Source organism: Dendrobates tinctorius, unplaced genomic scaffold (genome assembly GCF_039654945.1).
Source record: "Dendrobates tinctorius isolate UK_male_01 unplaced genomic scaffold, ASM3965494v1 ptg000006l, whole genome shotgun sequence".
In the NCBI taxonomy this organism is placed as follows: Eukaryota; Metazoa; Chordata; class Amphibia; order Anura; family Dendrobatidae; genus Dendrobates; species Dendrobates tinctorius.
Genome location: NW_027361674.1, coordinates 10,726,338 through 10,748,072, shown reverse-complemented (window position 1 = coordinate 10,748,072; position 21,735 = coordinate 10,726,338).

The following is a 21,735-nucleotide window of genomic DNA, read 5'->3' as shown; positions in this document are numbered from 1 at the left end:
CATGAGACTATGGGATGGAGGATGAATATGATGCATATATGGGCATGGGACTATGGGATAGAGGATGTGTGATGGGTATATGGGCACTGGACTATGGGATGGAGGATGTGTGATGGGCATATGGGCACTGGACTATGGGATAGAGGATGTGTGATGGGTATATGGGAACAGGACTATAGAATGGCAGATATGTATGATGGGTATATTGGCATGGGATTGTGGGATAGAGGATGTGTGATGGGTATATGGGCACGGACTATGGGATGGAGGATATGTATGATGGGTTTATGGGCATGGGACTATGGGATGGAGGATAAATATGATGCATATATTGTCATGGGATTATGGGATAGAGGATGTGTGATGGGTATATGGACACAGGACTATGGGATGGAGGATATGTATGATGGGCATATGGGCACAGGACTATGGGATGGAGGATGTGTGATGGGTATATGGACACAGGACTATGGGATCGAGGATATGTATGATGGGTATATGGGCATGGAACATGGGATGGAGGATATGTATAATGGGTATATGGACACAAGACTATGTCATGGAGGATATGTATGATGGGTATGTGGACATGGAACTATGGGATGGAGGATATGCATCATGGGTATATGGGCACGGGACTATGGGATGGAGAAGAGTTTACAAAGTCTTTCCTTTACAGCTCAGGCACGTCTCCTTCTTGCAGAATTCTCCACTCTCTCTCTCTCACAGAAAAGCAGCCCCTCCCCTCTCCAGTGCTGGCAGAAGAAACCAAACAGTCTATACTGCAGGGAAGATCAGAATGTCCCACTGTTCTAACCACGGGGGTTGCTGTCTCTTAAAGTGGCAGCTTGAATCTACGGTCCATAGCAATGCCACCCTCTTACACCACTGTGAGCAGTCTTTGTGGTCTAAATGTGCTACCATGACCTGCAGTGACTCCGGACTTGTCTCACTGTTGAGTATATCTGTGACATCATTGGTTGACAATTGCCATAGAAGCTGCCAGTAGCGGATCTTGATGATTTGTCCAATTGCATTCAGTGTGGCAGAACAATCTTCAAAAAACAATTAATAACTTCATTGATAGCAGCCAAGATGTGTAAGTGTGGGAATATCTGTGTGGCATTCATCCTTGATGCTGAATAAATCAAGATGTTTAAATTTTGTTTCAATTTCTTTCCTAATGTTAATATCATTAACACGTGTATCCATTCTGTGATTTCCATGACTCATGTGTCCTTATTTTTTCACCCTTTGCAGCTCTACTTTTATTCAATTTCATTGTTGACGAGTGTATATACATATATATTTATGTGTGTATAATGTATGCAAAAATAGTTAAACGATTACATATGTATAATTAATCATACATAACATAGAAAATTATTTTTAAATTTAAATGTTGACAATAATATATTAAAACACAGCCAGAAAATTAAAAGACATGGATTTAAGTTGAGCAATTAAATGGATTTATTAGATCTTTTTAACGTGACTGGAAAACTGCCCAATTATATATGTAAAATATATGGCTTTAAATAAAATTACTGCTCTTATTATGTGCAATTTAATAAGTCAGTGGCAGTTGAGAACATATTATTTTAAATGTAAATTACCAATTATCCACTTGCAGTCTGAATGGAACCTTTAGACTGCATTCGGTCTATAGTACAATCCATTAGGTTTGTGCAGAAAAATACAAAGGAGACTTCACCTAATCAGGGAACATGATTATTTTTTTCTCCCTTTGCCGCTCTACTTTTATATATGTTGAAACAGTTCTACAAAGATAGTGATGATTTTTTTTTCTTTTTCACGGAAAGTTCTCCAGTCACAATTAATCTTGAGTTTGAAAGGAACAAATAATAGTAATTGCTTGCATTTCCTGAATGACACTTAGGACAGGTTAATCAGCGCCTTCAACCAGTTACAATACACTTCAAAGAGTCTCCCTGGAAGTTTCCAATACTATACACTTCTCCCTCAGAACATAACCTACTACTCTTTTTAATAGGCTTTTACTATGCTAAGGGGCTGCTTCTTTCTCTTTGTAGAAATAAAGATGGATAGAGAATGGAGACATTAACACATACTAAAGGTTATTACTCCAATGAAGGGCTTTTCTAACCATCAACATAGCCAGCACGTTTATACTTTTATGTTTAGTGTCACATTTGTCTAAATCACCTAGAGGACAACTGACTGCACTATATGTATCCTGGGCATTTACGTTGACATCACGTTTGGATGCCCCATGAGTCTCTACCATATCTAAATGCAGCGTCAACAGTGAGGCTGAGTTCACACATGGCAGTTTTTTCGCGCTTCCGTGGCGGTTTTAACAGCGCGATTTTGCCGCGAAAACGCGAAAAATAAGCATCCCATGCATTCCTATGGGATTCCGCAATGCTGTGCTAATGCTGCGGTTTTTACCGCAGTGGAATTGCTTCGCGGTAAAAACCGCAGCATGCTCATTAATTTTGCGGAATCGCGGCGATCCCGCACCCATAGGAATGCATTGTTCCGCTTACTTCCCGCATGTGGCTGTGCACACCATGCGGAAAGTAAGCAGAACATTTGCGGATGGTACCCACGGTCCGGAGGAGAGGAGACTGTCTTCCGGGCTTTGGGTACCATATCCCTGTAAAAAATAGAATTTAAAATAAAAAAGGTGTTATTCTCACCTTCCGGCATCCTGCGCAGCCTTCCCGCCTCTCTCCATGCTCTCGTTCCTAGTAATCCTTTGCGAAATTGCCCGCGATGACATCCGTTCTCGCGGGATCGCGAAGTCTCGCGGTCATTCGCGCGACGTCATCGCGAATGACCGCGAGACGTCACAATCCCGCGAGAACGGACGTCATCGCGGGCATTTTCGCAAAGGATTACTGGGAACGGCTGTGCGGGACGTTGGAAGGTAAGAATAATACCATTTTTTATTTTTTTTTACATTTTATCTTTTACTACTGATGCTGCATAGGCGGCCTCAGTAGTAAAAAGTTGGTCACACTTGTGAAACACTATGTTTGACGAGTGTGACCAACCTGTCAATCAGTTCTCCAAGCGATGCTACAGATCGCTTGGAAAACGCTAGCATTTTGCAAGCTAAATACGCTTGCAAAATGCTAGTTTTTCCACGGGAAAATCGCGGGAATTTAAAATGCGATTTTCCCGCGGAATGGAATTCCAGAACTCTCTCGGTAATTTCCGCGAGAGTTCCGGTACGTGTGAACTTAGCCTGACTCTTCTTTATCCCAAGTGAGCATGCGCCAAATGGTTCTCTATGCTTTTTTAGATTGATAGAGTGAAAGCCCAGTCTAGATGTCATTGTTGATGATGCGTGTGGATGCCACAGAGCGTGACATCAACGGAAGTGTCGAGAGATTGAAATAGTACAATTATGTGGCAAAAGAGACACTGGAAGTAATCGAAGCATATTATTAAAATAAATGTGCTAGTTATATCATTAGTTAGAAAGGCTCATCAGAGTGCTGGGCAATCCCTTATATACCTCTTACCTCTGAATCCAGTTTTGACCTTTCTGACGGAGCCCTTATTTTTCAAATCTTACATGTATTACTTTTAATGGTAATAACTTTGAAATGCTTTTTCCAATTTTAGTGATTCTTTTTTTTGTAAGATGATGATATTCATAAATAGTGTTTTTAGTGGTAAAACATTTTTCCTTGATTTCTTTTGTATTTTTTTCCTCTTATATTTTTACAAATTTTATTGGACTTTCTGTGGTCTGATCAACTTAAGGCCCCTTTACATTTAGCGATGCACCAGCGATTCCCGACTACGATATGACCCGGTCAGGATCGCTGGTGCATCGCTAAATGGTCGCTAATGAGCTGCCACACAGGCAGATCTCACAGCGATGCAGCAGCGATACAGCAGTCGTTACTTACCTTTCAGACGCAGCGATCATGACGTCCTCCCGTCCGCGTCCACGCGTCGCTCGTCAGTGCCAGCAGGAAGCGCCCGACGAGAAATGGAGCTGTGCGATCTCGCGCGATCAGCGACAGACAGCAGGGGAGCCGGTCGGAGGTAAGTATCACACATAGCGATATCGCTGCTGCGTCACCAAATCGGTGATGCTTTAGCGATATTGCTAGCGATATCGCTATGTGTAAAACCACCTTTAGAACAGTCAGGTCACCATATCTGGCAGATCTTGATGTCATTATTTGTCTTAGGTGTGCAAGAGAGAGTCCCCTGCCTCTCACAACCACAGTTCAGGATTTGGATGGACTAGTAATGATGTGGAAGTAAAAACAGTCTTTACTTTGTCTAAAGCTACCTAAAGTAGCAGATGGGAAGAAGCTAGACTAAAGGCTGGGAGCTCAATAATCTCATAATGAAGGAAGTGCAGTGCCAGGTTTAAGTATGTTGCTCAATCAGGAGATCACAGGGTGAGCCAATTAGGAACTTGGGGTGGAGACATCAGAAACTTAGGTTGGAGACATCAGGAACAAAACAGGTATTAGTATCTGATTTATGTCCAGCGAGCTGAATAGCTTAGAGAGAAGAGCTGCTGCCTGGTGCACAAGAGCTGCTGGATTTGATTTTCTGACACCAAGTATCCCGATGGCCAAGGGTCCTTGTTTAGTTTCTGGTGGCGCAGGAACACTTCTATGTCCCCACAGTGGGACAGGGCACACAATGAGGAATGTGCCCTTGTTTCTCTGCCCATTTTGCACTTGCTGAAGTGATGTTCATCGTTTTTTGTTTTTTTTTTAATTGAAAGTGGAGGAGCACAGAAAAATGCATGTTACTCAGTCGTGTCAAGCCACACCCCTTCACTGACCTTTTTGAGATCAACCCTTAACCCCTTCACTACCAAGAGTGGTTTGCACGTTAACTCCCGGGCCAATTTTTACAATTCTGACCACTGTACCTTTATGAGGTCATAACTCTGGAACGCTTTCATGGATCCCGGTGATTCTGACATTGTTTTCTCATGACATATTGTACTTCATGTTAGTGGTAAAATTGCATTCAAATAACTTGCGTTTATTTGTGAAAAAAACGGAAATTTGGCGAAAATTTTGAAAATTTCGCAATTTTCCAACTTTGAATTTTTATGCCCTTAAATCACAGCGATACGGCACACAAAAAACTTAATACATAACATTTCCCACATGTTTACTTTACATCAGCACAATTTTGGAACCAAAATTTTTTTTCCTTAGGAAGTTATAAGGGTTAAAAATTGACCAGCGATTTCTCATTTTTGCAACACCATTTTATTGTTAGGGACCACTTCACATTTGAAGCCACTTTGAGGGGTCTATATGATAGAAAATACCCAAAAGTGACACCATTCTAAAAACTGCACCCCTTAAGGTGCTTAAAACCACATTCAAGAAGTTTATTAACCCTTTAGGTGCGTCACAGGAATTTTTTGAATATTAAAAAAAAAATGAACATTTAACTTTTTTTCACAAAAAAAATACTTCAGGTTCAATTTTCTTTATTTTACCAAGGGTAACAGGAGAAATTGGACTGCAAAAGTTATTGTGCAATTTGTCCTGAGTACGCTGATACCTGATATGTGGGGGGGAACCACTGTTTCGGCGCATGGCAGACCTCAGTAGGGAAGGAGCGCCGTTTGACTTTTTCAATGCAAAATTGGCTGGAATTCAGATCGGACGCCATGTCGCGTTTGGAGAGCCCCTGATGTACCTAAACAGTGGAAACCCCCCAAGTGACCCCATTTTGGAATCTAGACCCCCCAAGGAACTTATCTAGATGTGTGGTGAGAACTTTGAACCCCCAAGGGCTTCACAGAAGTTTATAACGTACAGCAGTACAATTAAAAAATCATATTTTTTCCACAAAAATGATCTTTTCACCCTCAATTCTTATTTTTCCAAAAGTAACAGGACCCTAAAAGATATTGTGCAATTTATCCTGAGTACGCTGATACCCCACATGTGGGTGTAAACCACTATTTGGGCGCATGGCAGAGCTCGGAAGGGAAGCAGCGCCATTTGACGTTTTTGGCTGGAATTGAGATCAGACACCATGTCGCGTTAGGAAAGCCCCTGATGTACCAAAACAGTAGAAACCCCCCACAAATGACACCATTTTGGAAACTAGACCCCCCAAGGAACTTATCTAGATGTGTGGTGAGCACTTTGAACCCCCCAGTGCTTCACTGAAGTTTATAACGTCCGGGCGTGAAAATAAAAAAATCTTATTTTTTCCACAACATGATATTTTAGTCCCCATTTTTTTATTTTCCCAAGGGTAACAGGAGAAATTGGACCCCAAAAGTTGTTGTCCAATTTGTCCTGAGTACGCTGATACCTCATATGTGGGAGAAAACTACTGTATGGGCACACGTCGGGGCTCGGAAGGGAAGTAGTGACGTTTTGGAATGCAGACTTTGATGGATTGGTCTGCGGGTGTCATGTGCGTTTGGAGAGCCCCTGATGTACCTAAACAGTGGAAACCCCCCACAAGTGACCCCATTTTGGAAAATAGACCCCCTAATGAACTTATCTAGGTGTGTGGTGAGCACTTTGAACCCCCCAGTGCTTCACAGAAGTTTATAACGACCGGGCGTGAAAATAAAAATATCGTATTTTTTCAACAAACATCATCTTTTAGTCCCCATTTTTTTATTTTCCCAAGGGTAACAGGAGAAATTGAACCCCAAAAGTTGTTGTCCAATTTGTCCTGAGTACGCTGATACCTCATATGTGGGAGAAAACTACTGTATGGGCACACGTCGGGGCTCGGAAGGGAAGTAGTGACATTTTGGAATGCAGACTTTGATGGATTGGTATGCGGGTGTCATGTGCGTTTGGAGAGCCCCTGATGTACCTAAACTATTGAAACTCCCCACAAGTGACCCCATTTTGGAAACTAGACCCCCCACGGAGCTTATCTAGATGTGTGGAGAGCACTTTGAACCCCCAAGTGCTTCACAGAAGTTTATAACGCCTGGGCGTGAAAATAAAAAAAACATTTTTTTCCGCAAAATTATATTTTTGCCCCCAATTTTTTATTTTCCTAAGGGTAACAGGAGAAATTGGACCCCAAAAGTTGTTTTGTAATTTGTCCTGAGTAGGCTGATACCCTACATGTGGGGGTAAAACACTGTTTGGGCACATGGCAGAGCTTGGAAGGGAAGTAGCACCATTTGACTTTTTCAACGCAGAATTGGCTGGAATTGAGATCAGACGCCATGTTGCCTTTGGAGAGCACCTGATGTGCCCAAACAGTGGAAACCCCCAATTATAACTCCAACCCTAACCTCAACACACCTCTAACCCTAATCTGAGCCCTAGCCCTAACCCTAGCCCTAACCCTAGCCCTAACCCTAGCCCTAGCCCTAACCCTAGCCCTAACCCTAGCCCTAACCCTAGCCCTAACCCTAGCCCTAACCCTAGCCCTAACCCTAACCCTACCCTAACCCTAACCCTAGCGGGAAAATGGAAATAAATACATTTTCTTTTAGTTTTATTATTTTTCCCTAACTAAGGGGGTGATAACGGGGGGTTTGATTTACGATTTATGGCGGTTTTTATGTTTGGCGGCTGTCGCACGCTAAAAGACGCTTTCTATTGTAAAAATAGTTTTTGCATCACCACATATTGTGAGCTATAATTTTTCCGTATTTTGACCCACCGAGTCATGTGAGGTCTTATTTTTTGCGGGACGAGTTGACGTTTTTATTGGTACCATTTTCGGGCACGTGACATTTTTTGATCGCTTTTTATTCCGATTTTTGTGACGCAGAATGAACAAAAACCAGCGTTTCATGAATTTCTTTTGGGGGGTGCGTTTACACCGTTCCGCGTGCGGTAAAATTGATAACGCGTTTTTATTCTTCGGGTCAGTACGGTTACAGCAATACCTCATTTAGATCGTTTTTTTATGTTTTGTCGGTTTTTTGCAATGAAAACAATTTTATATAAAAAATAATTATTTTTGTATCGCTTTATTCTGCGAGCTATAACTTTTTTATTTTTTTGCGGATGATGCTATATGGCAGCTCGTTTTTTGCGGGACAAGATGACGTTTTCAGCGGTACCATGGATATTTATATGCATCTTTTTGATCGCGCGTTATTGCACTTTTTGTTCGGTGGTATGATAATAAATCATTATTTTTTGTTTCGTTTTTTATTTTTATTTTTTAAGGGGTTCGCTAAAGGGGTTAACTAATGGGACAGTTTTATAGGGCAGGTCATTACGGACGCGGCGATACCAAATATGTGTACTTTTATTGTTTTTGTTTTTTTTTATTTTGAAAAAATGGATTTATTGGGGAATATTTTTTTTTTTTTTTTACTAATTTATTTAGCGATTTTTTTTAATTATTTTTAACACTTTTTTTTTTTTTTTTTTTACCTTATTACCTTGTCCCAGGTGGGACATCACTGTCCTGTGACAGATCGCTGATCTGTCACATCACAGATCACTGTGACAGATCAGCAATCTGTCACAGGCACTGCTGCAGACTTCCTCATGCCTGCACTTTGCAGGCACTGAGGAAGCCAGCTTCCTGCAGGCCCCCGTCGCCATCTTGGATCCGGGGGCCTGTAGGGAAAGAGCCCCCCGCAGCAGCGCTGCACATTGCGCTGCCGTGGGGGGCTCAGGGAAGCACGGAGGGAGCCCCCTCCCTGCCGATGCTTCCCTTTAACCCCCGGTACACCGCGATCGCGTTTGATCGCGGTGTGCAAGGGGTTAACGTGTCGGGGGCGGTCCGTGACCGCCCCTGACACATTGTGCCGGGAGTCAGCTATGATAATTAGCTGACACTCGGCCGCGATCAGGGGCGCTCACCACGTGGGCGCCGCTGATCACGATGACGTAATATTCCGTCCATGGTAATTAGGTCCATGGTCACATGGACGTAATATTACGTCAATTGTAGGTAAGGGGTTAAAATCAATTTTTGCAAGAGCATATTGAGATATGGACACTGTTGGAAAATACGCCTGGATACTTTGCTAATTCAATCTTATGCATTGTAAAAATCATTGCCTTACATGAAGTGTATGTGTCAGCATATTTTAAGGATGTCTCACATCGTTGTTTGATAATCTCTTCTGTAACCAGGCATCAATGACAGCTGATTTTGAAGTCCTTCACACTTCCTCACATGTGCTGTTGTGTTTGACGGCTGGAGCATAAACATGGCGTGCACAATGTACATGCGTCACACGAGCACTCCCATTCAGGAATTGTGGAACTTGTGATTCATCATGTGTCTCATTACCTGGCCAATGAAAGGTCCTGGCAGACACCATAGGCAATATTCCCTTGAAAAATGAGAAATTCAAGTACGCAAAACGTGCATTGGGATTGCCACTATCCATTTTTCTTGACAGCCTGCTTTCTCTGCTCCATGTTGGTAAGATGAACACCTTCCAGACACATATTTATTATGCTCATCGAACTTGAGAATACATGTGTAAGGGGTGAGATTTGATGTCTTTCTTGCATCCTTTCCCTCTGATTGTCTTCCAGTTGTTAATGTTTCAAAATGTCTATGATAAATGACTGCAGTACTGCTACATATAAATTATATATTATCGCTCATCTTTAATGGTATTGCCACATGTATGTGTTACCATTTTGTAGAAAGCTGTAATATATTGTCTTGTGTTCTTGTATCATATTATTGAATAATATTATGTGTCTGTTGTGCACTTACAGTTAAGGTAAGTTAGTGCATCCTTTTAGGGACATTAGAGGAAGGCACTTTTAGTATATAGTTCCTATAGACTTGGGTAAGTGTAGTTCTGTTGAGGGCCATTAGATGGGGCATACTAGTGGGACTAATAGGTTTAGCTGATAGGATGGTTATAGAGGGTTAATTGTAGGAGGGGCTGCCGGGTAGTAAGAGGAAGGTTGGTTAGGAAGTTAGGTCAAACGGGGTCAGGGTAACGTAGCGTCCACATGGGCTATAGGCCCGGACAGCTTGGCAGTCCCATAACGTTTAAGTGCTGCAATCCACGTTACCCACGGCCAATGTGTCTCATAGCAGTGGGCCAGTGCAGCAAAGGAAGAATGTGGCGACTTATCGTCTGGGCCAATGCTTTTAGGGCAGTAATCGGTTGGACAGCTGAGATGAAGGAAGTTGGAGCTTCGACGAGATCAGTACAGACGGGCCAGATGCTTTAAAAGTGGCAACCAAACTTGATGACTAATGATTTTGAGTCTGGGGTGAAATAGGCAGAAGGAAGTGTCATCATGGCGAGGCCAGGCCAGGAAGGAACTGGGAAGCAGTCTAGGACAGATCGGTCTGAGCGTGTACTGCACAGAAGCGACAGCCAGAAAGGGAAAGATGAGGAAACAAGTATATGTCTTGATGTACCAGCTGTGGATGGAATGTGTGAAATACTCAGTAAAGAAAGTGTTAAAATTGACTTGGACTGTGTCTCCATTGCTGGGGGTCACCTGGAAGAGGGACCGTTATCACGTGGGAAGTGCCCAGAGGAAGCTGATTCTGGAAATGCAGGTATGCAGAAGAGAAGAGTACTTTTTTCTGTAGGGGAAGGACTGGACATGAATATGGCAGTTGTTCATGTCACGACTACAGTCTTGTCCCTCCCTTACACATGTACTTAGGTTGGCACTCTGCTCCGCTTACCAATACCCAGACGCTATGTATCTTGCACTGAATTACTGATGGTTTTGCTTTACCTATGGCTGTCATTCATCTACCTGTCTTTATGCACATTTTGTATTGATTGTTTACCTTTAAACATTGTCTATTAAATCTACTATTTAAATCTTGATACTTTGTTTGCTCTTGTTTTTCTCATGTCATTTTGGTTTAGGTTTCTTGTCTGTGACCCACTGCACCAACTCCTGGTGTAGTGTCTCAGATTATTATGTAACTGTGTTGCCTGTTTCTAATATTTTGTTGGTGCACGTGTAGGAGTGGTGGAGCTGATGGTCTGTTCCCTAACACTCTGAGGGGTTAAATGTATTTTCATGTTCTTAAGGGTAAAACTCACTGGGGCCGCAGTCTAGCCTAGGCAGGGTTAACTATAGTGGCCAGCCCAATTTGGGGAGGGGGAACTGAGAGTTAGTGCCAAGTTCAGGAAGTGACAGTCCAGCGCAGAACCGTAATGTGAAGTGACAGCAGCAGTCTTACACACTAGGCTGCTAAGGACAACATGGGCCTAATACTCGGGGCAGTGGATTGCTAAAAATACCCTTCTGTGTGATTCCATCTACTGACCTGGCAGAACTTCGAGATGGACTTCAGCCTGTGAAGCTACAGGGAAAGATGGACTAAGAGGCAGGAGGTGTTTGCAATCCAGGTGCACTGCTAGTGGTTGAGAGGACATCCTAGTGCTAGTGAAGATAGCAAGAGGGATACTCGACCTATACCGAAAACTAGGGCTGAATTTGTGTCCAGTACCTGTGGGAAAGACAACAGCACTGCAGCCTTGCAGTGTTTGGGTCCTAGGTTCAAATCCCACCAAGGACAACATCTGCAAGGAGTTTATATGTTTTCCCTGTGTTTGCGTGAGTTTCCTCCGAGTACTCCAGTTTCCTCCCACACTCCACTGACATACTGATAGGGAACTTAGATTGTGAGCCTCATCGGTGACAGTGCCAATAATGTCTGTAAAGAGCTGTGGAATTAATGGTGCTATATAAAGGAGTAAAATAAATAAATAAAATAAACCCATTGGGCCTTATCCTGTATGCCTGATTGTAAAGACTGCCAACTGCCAGTAAAAGTTTGATTGTTTTTACGAAACCTGTGTTCCCTGGATTGATTGCTACCAAGGTTCCAGCAAAGGAAAACCTGCATATAATGGAGGCCTGCAGGACAGAAGTAACTGTGTTGCACCCCACACACAGCACCACACTGGGACGGGGACACCTGTTGTCTGTAGAGTACCAGAGCGAGTGGGATGATCAACTCGCCCACGCCTACCCTGCTTGGACACTTTACACATGTGGTAACTCCTTGGCCACTGCACTGTGTATATTTTTTGGGAGGGTGTTAATGCAAAAAGCCTGCAGATATAGGCCCTATAAATTACTATGGAGGAATCTGGTGGCATAGGGCACAGAGGAGAGGAGTAGATGAACCTTGTCATGGTCATTAAATCACCAGGTTAGTAAACACTAAAACAGAGTTCACAACATCAGCAACAAATCAAGGGTATGAAAACAATCAAGGAGTAAGTTTGAAGAGGAAGACAGGATGTTTGCACATGTGATGGTAATGAATAATAGATATCTTTGTCCAAAAATGCAACCAATGCCTCATGAATCTGATTCAGGTCCAAGTTGTACAGACTATATTATTATTATTATTATTATTAATATTTATTTATATAGCGCCATTGATTCCATGGTGCTGTACATGAGAAGGGGTTACATACAAATTACAGATATCACTTACAGTAAAAAAAATAACAATCACAGACTGATATAGAGGGGAGAGAGGACCCTGCCCTTTCGGGCTTACATTCTACAGGATGGTGGAGAAGGAGACAGTAGGTTGGGGGTTTGCAGCAGCTCCAGTGATGGTGAGGCGGTAGCTCCAGTAGTGGTGAGGAGGTAGCGGGGTCATTGCAGGCTGTAGGCTTCCCTGAAGAGATGGGTTTTCAGGTTCTGTCTGAAGGATCCGAGTGTGGTTGATAGCTGGACGTGTTGGGTAAAAGAATTCCAGAGGATGGGGGCTGTTCGGGAGAAGTCTTGGAGGCGGTAGGGTGAAGAGCGAATAAGTGTGGAGGAGAGAAAGAGGTCTTGGGAGGATTGGAGATTACATGAGGGAAGATATCGGGAGATTAATTCAGAGATATATGGAGGAGACAGGTTATAGATAGCCTTGTAGGTCAGTATTAGTAATTTTGAATTGGATACACTGAGGGAATGGAAGCCAGTGAAGAGATTTGCAGAGGGGAGAAGCGGAGGAGTAGCGAGGAGAGAGATGAATTAGTCGGGCAGCAGAGTTAAGGATGGACTGGAGAGGTACGAGGGTGTTAGCAGGGAGGTCACAGAAAAGTATGTTGCAGTAGTCGAGAGGCGAGATGACGAGGGCATGCACAAGCATTTTAGTAGAGTGAGGGTTGAGGAAGGGACAGATTCTGGAAATATTTTTGAGCTGGAGGCGGCAGGAGGTGGAGAGAGCTTGGATGTGCGGTTTGAAGGACAGGGCAGAGTCAAGGGTTACTCCGAGGCAACGGACCTCCGGTACGGGGGAAAGCGTGATGTCGTCAATTGTGATAGATAGGTCAGGTAGGGAGGATCTGTGAAATGGGGGAAAGATGATCAGTTCAGATTTGTCCACATTCAGTTTGAGGAAGCAGGAGGAGAAGAAGGAGGATATGGCTGATAGACACTCATGGATTCTGGACAGCAGAGAGGTGACGTCTGGGCCAGAGAGGTAGATCTGAGTGTCATCGGCATAAAGATTGTACTGGAATCAGTGGGACTTTATCAGTTGCCCCAGGCCAAGTGTATAGATTGAGAAAAGTAGGAGTCCTAGAACAGAGCCTTGGGGGACTCCAACAGAGAGAGGGTGGGATGAGGAGATAGTGTGGGAGTGGGAGATGCTGAATGTGCGGTTGGAAAGGTATGAGGAGATCCAGGATAGGGCAAGGTCTTTGATGCCAAAGGAAGAGAGGATCTGTAGTAGGAGGCAGTGGTCAACTGTATCAAAGGCAGAGGACAGGTCCAGAAGGAGGAGTATAGAGTATTGTCCGTTCGCTTTGGCTGTAAGTAGGTCGTTAGTAATTTTGGTCAGGGCTGTCTCAGTGGAGTGATGGGGGCGGAAACCAGATTGTGGATTGTCAAAGAGCAGGTTAGATGAGAGATGGGAGGAAAGTTCAGCGTGGACGTGCTGCTCCAGGAGTTTGGAAGCGAATGGTAGCAGCGATATTGGGTGATAGCTGGACATAGCGGTTGGGTCGAGGGTTGGCTTTTTGAGGATAGGCGTGATTGTAGCATGTTTGAAAGCAAAAGGGAAGGTCCTGAAAGTTAGTGATAGGTTGAAGAGGTGGGTTAGAGATGGGATAAGAGTGGTGGCAAAGTTGTGGAGGAGGTCGGATGACATAGGGTCAAGTGCACAAGTTCTGAGGTGTGATTTGGAGAGAAGATGAGCAAGCTCCCCTTCAGTGATGTTGGATAAGGAGGTTATGGGGTTTGGGCATTGGTCTGGTGTACAAAGGGGTTGTGGTAGTTGAATAATAAAGACTTGCCGTGTTTGGTCTATCTTGTTTTTGAAGTGCAAGGCGAAGTCCTCTGCAGAGATTAGGGATGTTGGAGGGGGCAGTGGTGGGCGGAGGAGGGAGTTAAAAGTATTGAACAACTGTTTGGGGTTGTGGGATAAGGAAGATACAAGGGATGTGAAGTAGGCCTGTTTAGCAGAGGTGAGAGCTGAATTGAATGCGAGTGTTGCATGTTTGAGTGCAGTGAAGTTGTCTTGGGAATGCGTTTTCTTCCAGCGCCGTTCAGCAATTCTGGATGCTTGCCAAAGCTTTTTAGTGGTGTTATTGTGCCAGGGTTGTCTATTGATACGTCGCACTCTGTTATGCATGACAGGGGCGACCGAGTTGATGGCTGATGCAAGAGTGGCATTGTAGAAACTAGTGGCAGTGTCTGTGTCGTGGAGTGAAGATATGGAGGACAGCGGTAGGACAGAGTCAGAGAGCATGCGAGTGTCTAGATGAGCAAGGTTTCTGAGGGGGTGCGCGTGTTGCTGGACATGGGTGACAAGTGAGGAGGACAGGGATGAGAGAGTGAGTAGATGGTGGTCAGATAAAGGGAGAGGTGAGGTTGTGAAGTTAGAAAGAGAGCAGAGACGGGTGAAGACCAGGTCTAATGTGTGTCCGTCTGTGTGGGTGGCTGAGGAGGACCACTGAGTAAGTCCAAAGGAAGAAGTGAGCGACAGAAGTTTTGAGGCTGCTGACAGGTGGGTGTCAATGGGGATGTTGAAGTCACCCATGATGATGGTGGGAATGTCAGCAGAGAGAAAGTGGAGGAGCCAGGTGGAGAATTGGTCAATAAAGGCAGTGGTGGGGCCTGGAGGTCGGTATATGACAGCCACTTGGAGGTTGGAGGGAGAGTAGATGCGAACAGAGTGGACTTCAAAAGAGGGGAGGATAAGGGAGGGTAGAGGTGGGATTGGGTTGAAGGTGCAGTTGGAAGAAAGGAGAAGGCCCACTCCTCCACCATGTCTATTGCCAGGGTGAGGAGTGTGGGTGAAGTGGAGGCCGCCATAGCATAGCGCAGCAGGGGAGGCGGTGTCGGAGGGAGTCAGCCATGTTTCAGTGAGGCCAAGGAAGGAAAAATTGCGAGAGGTAAAGAGGTCGTGAATATGAGGGAAATCTATCAAGAGAAGAATATTGAAGTCCATTTTGCTTGTGGCTATGTTGCCTTTATTTGGGCCACAGTTATCAAAGTGTCGTTGATAAATTTGGAGCATCTTAAGATTAAAGAATTCTACCGAGAGATGATTCTCCGCTTTATAAGCCATTCACTTACTGGAGTAAGTTTTCATGTATTCGTGTGAGTTTTTAATAAGTCACAATAAACCTGACAAACCAGTTTAGCATTGGTAACCATGCACAAATTACACCCACTTATTAAAAGTGGTGTGAGTGGCATAAAATAGCAAAAAGTTGCCTCACTTTTATCTTTAAAAAAAAATGGCACGAATAGAATTTGCCATTTGTAAGAACAAAAAATATAATAAAATTTCCCCTTATGTATGTAGGCACCTTAAAGTGGCATACATAATGTCTATTGCTCTACAATATGAAACTGTATGGCGCAGCTTTGCTGTGTGTAGGAGCTCTAAAGGTGTAGTTCGGCATTAGTAACTTCTACATTGGGAGGTGATCGAGCAGTGTCAATAACAGCAGGCCAAATATATGTGCCAGGACTGTGCAGGTATTTTGCACCTCACCTAAAAATAAAATCCAGACAGGCTTATTTAGGTTTTTGAAAAGCTGAAGAGTGTGGCCAGCTTTATTATAAAGATCTACAGAAAATGTTGCTTTTTAAATTAAATTAATGATACTGTTATTCAATGACCAGCTATTGTGTTGCAAACTAGCATCAATATTTATTCTAATTACTAAAGCAATATAATCAAGAACGGACCAGTCATATTGACTTCATGGCCATAAATGTTGCATTTCGCCTTGGCAGGTTCACTAGATATGGAAAAACCTGTTAACCTTTAAAATCAGGGCTGATACTACAATCTAATCTGAAAACAACAATATTGCAAAAGTGTTTTGCATATTTGATTTAATTACTGGCTTTGGGAACTTTTTTGGAACAAAAGGATTTCCAAATAACGTTGATATAACTCTTTGGGCTGAGAAAAAGCAGTACAGCAACTCAGAAAATAGTTGACACTTTTATACTCCAAGGCTACACCCGTAAAACGATGAAATAAAGTATACCACCAAGACACATATTATAATGCAACCCATGTCTTTCATTTCATAAGTGCCTGTAGCAAAATAGTCTGTAGACCAGATAAGTGTTCAGCTCTTTAGATAAAAAGCATCTGCAATCGTAACCTTAACTTTGCTCTTATTCCTTAGCCTGTTTGTCATTCGAACTACCATATTTTTCGGACTATAAGACGCACCAGACCATAAGACGCACCCCAATTTTCAGTAGGAAAATAGGGGAAAAAAAAAATCTGTCAAATGGGGGTCCGTCTTACAGTCCGAATTCAGCTTACCTGGGAAGGGATCCGGCACAGGTGGAGAAGTAGTCACAGGGGTCATTCAGTGGTCCAGGCTCGTGCGGTGGCGGCTCTGTGCTGGGGCAGCTGCGCTGGGGTAGGGGCAGCTGTGCTTGGGCAGGGGCAGCCGTGCTGAGGCAGGGGCAGCTGCACTGGGGTAGGGGCAGCTGTGCTGGGGCAGGGGCAGCAGTGCTGGGGCAGGGGCAGCTGTGCTGGGGCAACAGTGCTGGGGGAGGGGCAGCTGTGCTGGGGCTGGGGCAGGTGGGCTCTGCGGTGGTGGCAGCGGGCGGCGCTCTGCAGTGCGGTGGTGGCAGCGGGCTGTGCTCTGGTGCAGGGGCTGCGGGTCCGCCGGCATTTCTTCGCAGCCCGGAGGCCCCCCGCACTTCCCTTGCTGGCCGCCGCCATGTTGCGGTGGCCTCCGGGAGCATGGACGCCGGAAAGATGGCCGCCGGTCCGGGGACGGCGCATGCGCGGGATCAGATCTTGTCCCGAGATCTCGGGGGACGAGATTCAAATCTCGGCAACGAGATCTCGTCCCCCGAGATCTCGGGACGAGATCTGAAGCTGCGCATGCGCCGTCCCCGGACCGGTGGCCATCTTCCCGGCGTCCATGCTCTCGGAGGCCACCGCAACATGGCGGCGGCCAGCAAGGGAAGTGCGGGGGGCCTCCGGGCTGCGAAGAAATGCCGGCGGACCTGCCGCCCCTGCACCGGAGCACAGCCCGCTGCCACCACTGCACCGCAGAGCGCCGCCTGCTGCCACCACCGCACCAGAGAGCCCCGCCCGCTGCCACCAGCCAGAAGGTTAGTACCGTGTATTGCGACCATAAGACGCACCCCTTACTTTCCCCCAAAATTTTTGGGGAAAAAAGTGCATCTTATGGTTGGAAAAATACGGTAATTGTTTTATCTACTTATTTTATATCCAATTAATAGTGTTGAGCATTCCGATACTGCAAATATCGGGTATCGGCCGATATTCGCGGTATCGGAACTCCGATACTGAGTTCCGATACTTTTTGCATATTGAATACCGGAATCGGAAGTTCCCATAATGCTATGAGCCAGTTTGATTTGATTCAGCCAATCCTAAGAACTGTGGGCACATCCTGTTAGGCATGTAGGCATGTTAACTAATTGCATGGCCGTGATTGGCTGCTGAAATGAGGTCTCGAAGCACTATAAAAGACTCTGAGGGACAGTTAGAGATAGCGATTTGCTATATAATATTGTGCATTACCCAGGCTACATTATCAATCACTATAGCTTTCTTTTGCCTTGCAGCGCTGTTCACAACTGTCTGCAAGGTCTGTGTGAGTGCAGGTCACGCTGTAGTGTGTCCTGCAGCCAGCTCTGGTTGTAGGCCACTCAGCGTGCGTCACTGCCTCATACATATTTATTTTTGTTTTATTGCTGCTCATTTTTCATTAATTCTCCTATTAGTGTGCGTCCATCCATATCCATCTACATTGGTTGCAAACACTATAGGAGTAGACAGCGGCGCCTTTCTGCAGCCTTTCAGTGCTAGTGCCCAGTTCTCTGCACTGTTCACGGCTGTCTGTGAGGTCTCTGTGTGTGAGTGCAGCTCACCTTGTAGTGTGTTCTGCAGACACCTCTGGTTGTAGTCCGCTCAGCGTGCATCACTGCCTCATACATAGTCCTTTTTTTGTTTTATTGCAGCTCATTTTTCCTGATTTTTTTTCTCCTATTAGTGTGCTTCCATCCATATCCATCTACATTGGTTGGTTACAAACACTATATAGGAGTAGATAGAGGAGCCTCTTTGCTGGCTTGTGCCCTGCAGCCGCAGCCAGATTAGTACTAGCCTATTTTTGGAGCCTCATCTAATGCATTGTAGGTTACCTTCCTGCATTGTAATAGCTCCAAAAAGTTTGTGATACTATCGCTTTCACATCTTTGGTAACAACATTTTTGTTTTTTTAAAAAAAAACACGTAAATAAAGTTCACCAAACACTCCACTTGACAGTTGTGTAGGCAACATTAGCTCATATTAAAGTGTAGTCCACACACTTTATAAAATTAATGTTTCTTATACCTGTTAGCAGCTGTTCAGGAATAAGCACTCTAAGCCCCCCTTTGTACTTTTCTGCCTATCTTTATCAGTCTACCAAGATGAAGAAGGCAGGGAGTAAGGCACGTGGTCGTGGGCGTGGAGTTTCAGCAGGGAGAGGACATGGGGATTCTGTGCCTGCTGTGGGCACCAGTGACTCAGCATCCCCCAGTTTTACCAGGCAACAGTCCTTTATGCGCAGGACCTCGCCGTACCCCACTGCTGCGGGACGAACAAATTGAAACCGTTGTCGGATGGATGGCAGCCAACGCATCGACTTCAATTACTTCCACATCCTCTCAGGGCCAGAGCACTGAAGAGCAACCATCTGTCTCTTCACCACCTGCCAAATTGCCCAGGCAGTCAGAGAGCCCTGGACAGGAGCCATCTCTACTTCTTTTCTCTGAATCTCTTGGCTTGGAAACAGGGGGCCAGCCAAGCAGCATTCTAGAATGTGAAGAAGAGGGAGTATGCAGTGATGCGCAACTGCTTTGTCCCTCTGAATCTGAAGAGGCGGGTGGGCCAGTGCCTATGGTCAGCACACCTCAGTACGCATCAGATGATGAGACTCAGGTGCCACTTTCTGGTGCGTACTGTGCTGGCGAGACTACCCAGGAGAAGCAGGTGTTTGAAGAGGGGAGTGTAGATGATGAGGTCCTTGACCCATCATGGCGTGAGGAACAGGAAGGTGGTGGGAGCAGCTCTGAGGAAGAGATTCCCCAAATGGCCAAAACAGGAGGAAGAGGGAGGGGGCAGACTTGGTTGCCTGTAGCCTCCACTTCGGCACCCGTTTGGAGCATTCCTCTTCCAAAACCCAAACCGGGCGCTCCCAGGACTTGCAGTGACACAGTTGCAGATGACATTTGCTTTGTCAAATGCAAGCTGTGTAATCAGAAAGTCAAAAGAGGGAAAAGTGTCAGCAACCTCAATACCACAAATATGTGGAAACATGTGCGGACCAAGCACGAGGTGGAGTTACAAAGGCACACTGAAGACATAGGCCAACCTACAGCACCACCTACCACCTCTTCAACTCGCGTTGTAGCCTCTTCCTCCAGCTCACACACAGCTGGTTTGGCTTCCTCATAGGATCACCATGGAAGAACCTCTGGCACTGGTGTCCAGAGACCCAGTGACATTCCACCCACAGCACCACGTTCCCTGTCATCCTCACACTCCCAGGCCACTCTACAGACATCGGTAGCACAGGCATGGGAGAAAAGGCGGCCATACTCGGCAAACCATCCCCGAGCACAGGCTCTGAATGCTGGCATTGCAAAACTACTGGCCCTTGAAATGCTCTCATTCAGGCTGGTGGAGACTGACACCTTCCGTAACTTCATGTCATTGGCAGTCCCACAATACAACGTGCCCAGCCGCTTTTATTTCAGCAGGCAAGCCGTCCCTGCCCTGCAAAAGCATGTGGAGGGAAAAATTAAACATGCGCTACTAAACGCCGTCAGTAGCAAGGTCCACCTGACCACCGATGCGTGGACCAGTAACCATGGACAGGGACGATACCTTTCTCTCACTGCCTATTGGGTCAATGTTGTGGAGTCGGGTACAGATCTTGAGAGTGGCGCTGTACGTGTTCTGCCAACTCCAAGGATTGCAAGAATCCAGTCTGTACACATTGACTCCTCCTCATACTCCAGTTCCTCTGAATCAGCGCTGCAGGAGCCCGTTACGACCGATATGAGCACAGCCGTGGCCAAACGTCAACAGGCCATACTGAAATTAATTTCTTTGGGGAATGAAAGCCACACAGCGCAGAAGCTCTGGAATGCCATCAAGCAGGAGAGCGACGTGTGGTTTGTGCCAGCGAATCTCCAGCAAGGCTTGGTAGTGTGTGACAATGGCCGAAATCTGGTGGCAGCTCTGGGCCTAGGCAACCTAACTCACATCCCATGTCTGGCACATGTGCTCAACTTGGTCGTGCAGAGCTTTCTGAGGGACTATCCGGATATTGATGCACTGCTGCACAAGGTCCGCATAGAGTGCGCTCACTTGCGGCGTTCCAGCATGGCAAGCTCACGCATTGCAGCTCTGCAGTGCCGATTCCGCCTTCCGGAACATCGCATCATATGTGACCTACCCACCAGGTGGAATTCAACGTTACATATGTTGGAGCGGTTGTGTGAGCAACAGGCATCAGTAATGGAGTACCAGCTGCATCAGGCGCAAACAAGTCGCACTGTGCGCCGGTCACACTTCAGCACCACTGAGTGGGCCTCTATGAAGGACATCTGCCACGTTTTGCGTGCCTTCGATGATTCCACGCGAGTGCAGATGATGCACTAGTCAGCATGACTGTCCCCCTTATCTGCCTGCTTCAATAAACACTTCAAGCACTAAGGGAGGAGGTTTTAGAAGAGGTGGAGGATGAGGAGTAAAAATGCCATCTGCTTCTGGACAGTCTGCGCTACGTGGTTCCTCACAAAGGACTAGGCAGGGGACACTTTGTGAGGAGGATGAGAAGGAGTCAATGGAGGAGGAAGATATCTTTCCAGACGAGGGAGGTACACAATGCTCTAGTAGTCAGTATGTAGAGCGAGGGTGGGGTGATTCAGAGCAGGCAGAGATGACGCCTCTAGCAGGGGACAGCTTTTCTTGGGCAGTTGGGAGTCTGCAGCACATGGCTGATTTCATGCTGCAGTGCCTGAGAAATGACCGCCGCATCGCCCACATTCTCAACACGGCTGATTATAGGGTGTACACCCTCCTAGATCCTCGCTACTAGGACAACTTACAAAGATTCATAACACTGTTGAACCGGGAGCGTAAAATGCGGGAGTACGAAGACACACTGGTGCATTGCATCATGTTCTCCATTCCACCCGAGAGCAGTGCTGCTAGTGCTTTACAAAGCAGCTCTGTGCGTCGAGGCAGTGGAGGAAGCTCTGCACAAAGAGGGAGCAGAGGCAGCGCCTCAGCACAAGGCAAGACCAGTATGGCCCAAATGTGGCAAA